Genomic DNA, 7,810 nt, shown 5'->3' on the forward strand with positions numbered 1-7,810 from the left:
ACGATTAATGTGTTGCTTCAGGGTATGTTCTGGCCCCCTTCTTACTGGCGTCACCATCTTCTAGGACACGACTGGAACATAATGAGGCATATAACAAAATGGAACATTTTGCTTAAATTTGACCTTGTAAAATTTCTACTTGTTGTCCTGTTCATCTTCACCTGCAAAACTACAAATTCTTCAGACTGCAAGGTCACGCTTACCAATGAAAAACACTTACACTTTACATTAATTATTTGATAACTAATCTTTTAGTTTTCAATCTAATACTCACGTCAGTATTTGGGAAAGAGCCACTCTCGTCCCTGCCCTTGACCCCACCATGATTTCTCCATCGTCGACCCTATCCTGTCTCTCTGAACGCTCTCCTGCAGCCTCCACACCCTCCAGCCAGGTCTGGGCAGCTCTTCAGGTGGGCAGGACGCAGGAGCTCACCACCCCCTTTCTTTTTCAAAGAAACTAGTCATTCTAATACCTATGGTTTGGGCACGTTCATAGGTGCCTGCGTAGACAAATTGTCCCATTTTGTGATTCTCCTAACTGAAAGTAATTCCTCTTTGTGCTCAGGAATAACTTGTAGCACAACTTTTAATTCTTTTGACTTTAAGGACTCCCAGATGGTGGGAGATCGAAACAAGAATCTTTATCACTGAGACTCACATAATTTATTTTTTCTGTCAGTTACTCCCTGTAAGCTGTGAGTCTCTCATGATTCCCAGGTGCACAGGCCCACACCTCTATTCAGTATGTGTTCCTTGACACAATGATGCAGACAGGTGTGGCTTTTCCTATGAGGTTAGCATTCTGTGGAAATGGGATGGTGGTGAGTACCTGGTCGAGAATCAGTGCTGTTCAATGTTTTCAGCGTATATTCTGAAACATTTACCAGCCCTTAGAAGACTCTAAATATAGATTCATATTTGAACTAACCTGAGTGCACGTTAAACTTTTCACTGTCAATTCCTCAGTCAATGTTGGCCAGAGAAATTTGGAGAGAATTTTGGGCAAAATTTGGAGATAACTTTTATCTCAGTAAGACAGTTGCAGTCCTTCTTCTCAGCCATACGAAGGACTTTGTCCTTAAATAGCTGAGATCCACATCAGTGAGAATTGCTTCATGTAAAAAAAAAAAAAGTATGATTTCATTATCTGAGAAAATTGGCCTCACTGTGGGAAGCTCATTAATTTGAAATGGAAAATAACCAGCTCAGAAAAGGATGGGTGGGATTCTGTCTTCCTCTTTTTCCTGTAAATTAGAGGAAAATGACTTTTGGCTGAAAGACGGCTTGGCAAGATGTTTGACTCTTTAAAGGAAAAGCCTGTAAAGAGCAGATAGGTTATGATTTTCCAGAAAGCAGAGAGTGCAGGAGAGGCCGCCCATCTGCATTCGTTTGTCCCTCAGCTGCTCACATCACAGGAGGGATGCCATGAGGCTCACCTTTTCCAGGCAGAGTTCTCCGAGTGTTCTCTCTCAGAGCTCACGGGCCAAGAGTGACTAGCTCCAAATTTCCAGATGCCTGACTGGGTTTTTCTCTGTTTTCCTTTTTCTGCTCCACCCAGTTCTAGGTTAATGTTGTGGGTGGGTGGGTGACAAGAGGTTGGGAGAGAAGTAAAGGAAAATAAGAATCCCTTGCTTTAAAAAAAAACAGATATAATGAAAACAAAGTTTCTCTTTAAAAAAACACTAGATTGCATGCTCTAGTAGGTAAAGATAGAAACAAATGATATGCAAACATTATTTGCATAAGCAGCTCATTTTTCAGTTCCCTTTTTACATTCTTTTCATCACTCTTTTTCTCTTATGAGCCAACTTTTTCTCTTATTTTTGTCAATCTGTTTCATTTTTTCCCCTCCTCCAATTCCTCCTTTATCTTTCTCCTCCCTCATTCAATTTCTTTATTTTCTCCTTTAGCATCCCCTTCCCCCATAATTTCTCTCCCCCACAGTAGGCAGTAGGTGAGAGAAAGTTCTGGATTTCATGACCCACAACCTAAGATTGGAACAAGCTATGAAGTCAGTTTGGTTTATGCGGTAACAACAATAGAGTCTTTTAAAACTTTTACATGGACCTAAGGTAATAGGATAAAACCTCTTTTAATATCTCCATATTATCCCTTTACATTAGAAATTTTTAAGTTGCACTGTTATAATATTTACTAAAAACAAATTTTAAGAATTTTTGCCTTGTGAATATTTCAGTACTATTTTAAGTATGAAGGCTAAGATGCAGGGTAGCTTCATAATTGTAAGTTTTATTTTATCTTTTTAATTTTTCTGTTTTATCTTTTTATAGTTTTTAAAAACTAGTTGGTATAATATATCATTATACCAATCTCTAGATGAGAAAAGTTTTCCTGGCCCCGGCCAGTTAGCTCAGTTGGTTAGACTGTCCTGTCCATACGCCAAGGTTGCCAGTTTGATCCCTGGTCAGAGCACAAACAAAGAATCAACCAATGCATGAATCAATAAGTGGAACAATAAATCAATGTTTCTCTTCTCTCTCTCTCTCAAGAACCAGTCAATAAAAAAGTTTTCTTAATTATAACCATTAAGTTGGCTAATTGTTCTTTTTTTATTATTTGATGATATCAGTAGTTAAGAGACAACACATTAAAAAAAGAGAGAGCATGTTTTATTATATTCTTTTTTAAAAAAATATTTTGTTAATTGTGTTGCAGTGCCCTCTTGCATGGACCCTGGGACAACCCCTCTTTAGCCCGCAGGAAACCCTGGTCCTGGGTGTGAACTTCTCCCATCTTTCCAGGGCAGCCTCCGAGGAGCCTTTGCCCATGTCTTGTTTGTAAGCCTCCATATTACTGCCTTGGATGGTGTGATTGTTCATTTCATGTTTTAAATGCCCGGGCTAAAAGGATGCCCAGATAGCTGGAAAAGCATTATTTTTGGGTGTGTCTGCAAAGGTGTTTCTGGAAGAGAGCAGCATTTGAATTGGTGAGCTGAGTAAAGCAGATGGCCCCTCTCAATGTGCGCTGGCATCGTCCAATCTGGGGCTGGCCCGAACAGAACAAGAAGGTGCAAGGAGGGCAAAATTTGCTCTCGGTTGGAGTTGGGCCATTGTCTTCTGCCCCTGGACATTGATGCTCTCTGTTCTCAGACTGAGTTATGCTGCCGGCTTGGACCTCCAGCTTACAGACAGTAGATGGTGGGACTTCTTGGCTTCCATAATTATGTAAGCCAATTCCTATAATAAATCAATCCCTCTGTCTGTATTAATCTATATTCTAAAATGACATGCCTCTGTGAGTGTTATATTAAATTCTGTAAGCTCATGAATAACAGCAAAAAAAAATGATTTAAATAGTTTATGTACAAGGTAATTTGACATAATGTGATAATCGTAGTGACCACATTCTTTTATATGCTATTTTCATAAAAGAAAAATATGCTACTAAGAAAGGGAAGGTTTCTGAGAGGACTAACAATGACATGAGGGCATAGGACAAGGGAACTGGGAAGACTGGAGGAGGAAAGTCTGGAAGGTTGGGGAGGGCCACAGTGTTTAGAGGGTGGGAAAGCAGGCACAGGCTTGCAATGGGGAGGAAAGGTGCTGGGAAAGAGACCAGTCATAGAGGAAATGCTGCAGAGACGAAGGGGGCAGGAAGTGCATTAACAGGAAGTAGAAAACATTAGAGGAAACAGCACTAGTCTGGCGTCCACTACGTCTATTATGGTCCCAAATAGATTTTTAAAAATCAGTAGGTGTCAAAAGAAAAAGGAAAAAAAGAAAAAGAAAATGTGGCAAACCATGGGACTATTCAAAGGACACTGAGCTTCTCAGAGTTGAGCTTTAGAAATATTGATCATAAGATCTATGGGATGATTCCAGCAGGCATTCCACAAGGTCCACAGTGCAAGGGGAAGAAAGGAAGGAGTTGGTCAATTTACAATCTATTACTAAAGGAATGTTACAAGAAAAGAGGAAGACTGGAGGCAGAAAGCTGTCGCAATGCCAGCAGGCAGGCCAAGGCCAGAGCCTGAGATCTCTTCTTATTACTGAGATGTGAAATGGTTGCTGGTGGTTTTGTAGTTATTGCAGTTAAAATGAGATTGCAGTTACCTCCACTGAGAAAGAGAATGAACAGATCTGGGTAAAGAAAAAGAATGTATATTTGGAGGAAAACTATGGTGAGTGGAAGTGGGATATGCCATTCTTCTGGTATGCCTTACCTGGAGTGTACAGAGACTGTGGAGGTATCAGAAAAGAGTATCTTCATAGCCATTCATCCTAAAGCACCAGGTATAATTAACTTTATACAAAACCACTTGTTTGAAGACGAAAGCTGTGGTAGAATTGACTTGGGGCTGGCTTTGGAAATGAAGCTTGTCAGTGTTTGCTAATTGACTGATGACTAGTTGAAAGTAGGAACCACGGGTTGAAAGTGTACTGAATGAGTTCTCTAGGTTAGATCGGCAACAATTCTATGTCAGAAGAAATCAGATTGGTTGACCTCTTTACTACCTGTCCATTCATACACTTCTCTAATGTCCCCAGGTTTTTCATCTGTGAAGAAAGATAACAATAGCACCTGCATCTCTCTCTTGCTCTCTCTCGCTCTCTCTCGCTCTCTCTCTCTCTCTCTCACACACACACACACACACACACACACACACACACACATCGTTTTTGTGAAAGGTAATTGAGATAATGAACAGGAAGCCTTTGGCAGTGGCAGCGGGGCTGCTGGTGGTTGTAGCTCTGGGCTGCGATAGTTCATCTTTGCCTGGGTCCGTGGGAGACCCCAGGGGGCTCAGGGGACTGCTGGAATGGCCTGAAGTCTGAGGAACTGGAGCCTGAGTGTTACAGAAACATTCAATGGTGTTGTGCAACAGCTGTGGGGTTGGATTGCCTGCCTCCAAGAAGCGTGACTCTCAAGGCAAGAGTTTGGTGAAAAAGGAAAGGGGTTGTTTATTTAAAGGTTATACAGATTTAGAATAATGGGAGATTTCTGCCGTTAAACCCGCTCCCTTATAAACACCCCAAAACAAATAGCCCTGCCTCCTTCTGCCTTGCCAGACCAGTTTCAGAACACACCACTCAGAAGTACCACCCTTCAGAAAAGCAGAAGTCTGCAGCTCAGCATTCCCGGTCACAGTTCAGCTCCAAGCATCTCTCACGTGTCTGTGTGCTTGGCCAGGCAGCCCCCCACAGCTCTGCCAGGTCTGCCACCATTATCTCGGGACAGATCTACAGGCAGACCACCCCACCTCATGGCGGACCTCCTCCAGACCTCATGTTACTCAGCCTGCTCTAATTTAAATGCTTGGTTCTGAACTTCCTGCGTGACATAACACATGGCTCTTCCTATGGTGTGTTAGTGTCCATAACGTTTTGTCAGCTCCCCAGTGTCTTTGACCCTTTTTTGGCTGCCATCCTTAGGGGCAACAGTTCCCAGTGGTGCACAGGCATCCAGGGTGGGCACCCGCCCCGGCAGCTCACAGAGACCCCGTACGAGCTTCCTCCACCCCCATGTCACAAGTCACTCTGCCGGGCATGTTCTCATGGTCACATACACAATTTTGCAGCTTTTGAAGTTCCTCCTTTCAGAAAGACATGGGCTATTAATCTGCATTTGTTATGCAATGCACCTTAAATGCTGTGCTTTCCACTTTTGGGGCACACCTCCCTGCACCCCTCCTGCTTGAAAGTGGGATTGTGGGGGTGTCTCCCTATAATCAGGAGCCTCATGCTCTGTACCCAGTTACATGAGGAGCTGCTCCTGCTAGAGCTTAAGCCTGAAGAGGAGCCACGCTGCCCTGGCTGCCCCCTCCCCAGAGCCCCGGGCCCGGGGCCTGGCTCTGGAGCCCTCAGCTCCAGGGAACGAGAAGGAAGAGAAGCCCAGACTGGTTGAAGGTGACCTGGAGGACGGCGCCATTGAAGACCCGGAGCTGGAGAGTGATCAAAGCTGGAGTCAGGGAGATGGAATCAGTGGCTGGGAAACTAAAGGAGCTACAGAACAAGGGAGAGAAGTAGATAAATGTGAGTCCATTTCCAGGCAGCGCTGGCCAGGTGATGATGTCTACTGAGGAGAAGGCGGAGGCTGATGCCAGGCCCATCTATGCTGCCAATGTGGGCTGCGGTGCACCGCACAAGGGCTGGAAGCATACTCTTGTGGCTGTGGTTCAGTCAATCATGTTCCCATATTTTGTGACAGATTTAGTGGCCATCCTCTACAGTTTGCATATATAGAATTCTTAAAAGAGTAGAGAAGACTTCCTTGGCCTTAGAGGGTACCGTATTTAGAGGAAGAGAAATCCAGGTGATGTCAAAACGAACCAACAAACCAGGCACCGGACAGCAGGCCCAGGTTTCCCATGAGCCCAATAACTGGTGTGGGGACCACCAACTGCAACAGGTCCCCACCACAATTCTACTGTGGTGTTAACAGCAGGCGTGCTCTGGGGTCGCGTCTGCAGGGGCCTGTCCTGAGACACTTCATGGTATTCCCCTTTAAAAAGTGTGTATTAGGAGGAGCGGGAAGAAAAAGAGAGCAAAGAAAGGGGGAGGGAAGGAGAATTTTAAGGAAAAAAAAACCCCAAAAACCCAGAAGATGACTTTGATGGAAAAAATATATATAAAGATATACTGTGGCAGGTGGGAGAATCCCAAACTAACTGCTGAGGAGGGCCCTGCCGTGGGGAGCACGGAAAGCCCAGGGAGTGGGGCGGCTGCTCGTTCATTCTGGGGATTCAAAGCGGAGTCCACTCAACGGTGCAAGCTGCTCCCGCGGTTTCCCTATCCTCCTTCAGCCCTGTGGGCCCAGCTCAAGGTTAGGTGGGCGTGGATGGTGGGAGGCTTTTTGTTGTTGTTGTTTTAAATCCAGATCTCTGGAAGGACACCAAACTGTTCTGCTTGCTACCTCCCGCCATCCTCTCCCTGACTCACGTACCCTCCTCCTGGCCCCGTCCTACGTCCTACCAGGCCAAGCACCCACCCCAACCTCCTCTGGCTCCCTGCTCCTCCACGTCCCCGGTGTGTTTTGTTTCCTTTTGTTTCTTTTTCTGTTTTGAGTGTCTTTCTTTACAGGTTTCTGTAGCCGTTCCCCGGACTCCCTCACTGCCCCACCCTGGCTCCGGTGTAAATTCCCCTTTCCCCTGGGGAAATGCACTACCTTGTTTTGGGGGGCTGGAGGGAGGCGGGGTAAGGGCGTTTTTGTTTTTCAGGTTTTTTTGTTGTGTTTTCTTTTTTCTTTGACTTTTCCCCTTTTATTTGGAGGGACAAGGAAGGAGAAAGTGGACGCAGGGAGGTGGGAGGTGGGTTTGGTTTATTTTTTAGTTCATTTCTAGGATATGGGAGAATTTAAAAAAACAGGTGTCATGAATAAAGTTGTTTTTGAAAATTAAAAAAATGTATTGGGCATCTAGTAAGATCGAGATATATATTAGATCCTAAGACCATAGCGACTGTTTTGGCAATTTAGCATTAAATCTCCAATGCCTAGCACAGTGTCAGGCAAACAATAAGCAATCTGCATTTTTGGATGGGGAAATAAATCAATCAGTCTTTACATCCGTCGCCACCACTCAGAATTGTAACATTTTAGGTTGAGGCAGCAGCCTCTGGACTCCAATCCTGCCTTTCTCTAATCCAGCGATTTTCAAGCTTATTCATGTCATGCCACATAAACTAATTTCTAAAATTCTGTGGCACACCAAAAATAATTTATATTTTTTGCCAATAAGACCAAAAATAGGTAAAATTTTGATTCATTCACCCTGGAATGGCTATTGTTGTATTGGCTGTTGCCATGTTTTAATTTGACAGCCTAAAGGAAAAGAAGACAGTGCCCCTGAC

The 7,810-nt window shown here is 44.1% G+C and overlaps 1 pseudogene; it reads left to right on the forward strand.

Moving 5' to 3' along the window:
* Positions 1–322: 322 nt before the first annotated feature.
* LOC129087665 (polyadenylate-binding protein 2-like) lies at positions 323–6,401 on the forward strand (annotated as a pseudogene).
* The last annotated feature ends 1,409 nt before the right edge of the window (positions 6,402–7,810 follow it).

The sequence above is a fragment of the Pteronotus mesoamericanus genome, unplaced genomic scaffold (genome assembly GCF_021234165.1).
Source record: "Pteronotus mesoamericanus isolate MK-2021 breed Mesoamerican mustached bat unplaced genomic scaffold, CSHL_Meso_final contig_130, whole genome shotgun sequence".
Classification (NCBI taxonomy): Eukaryota; Metazoa; Chordata; class Mammalia; order Chiroptera; family Mormoopidae; genus Pteronotus; species Pteronotus mesoamericanus.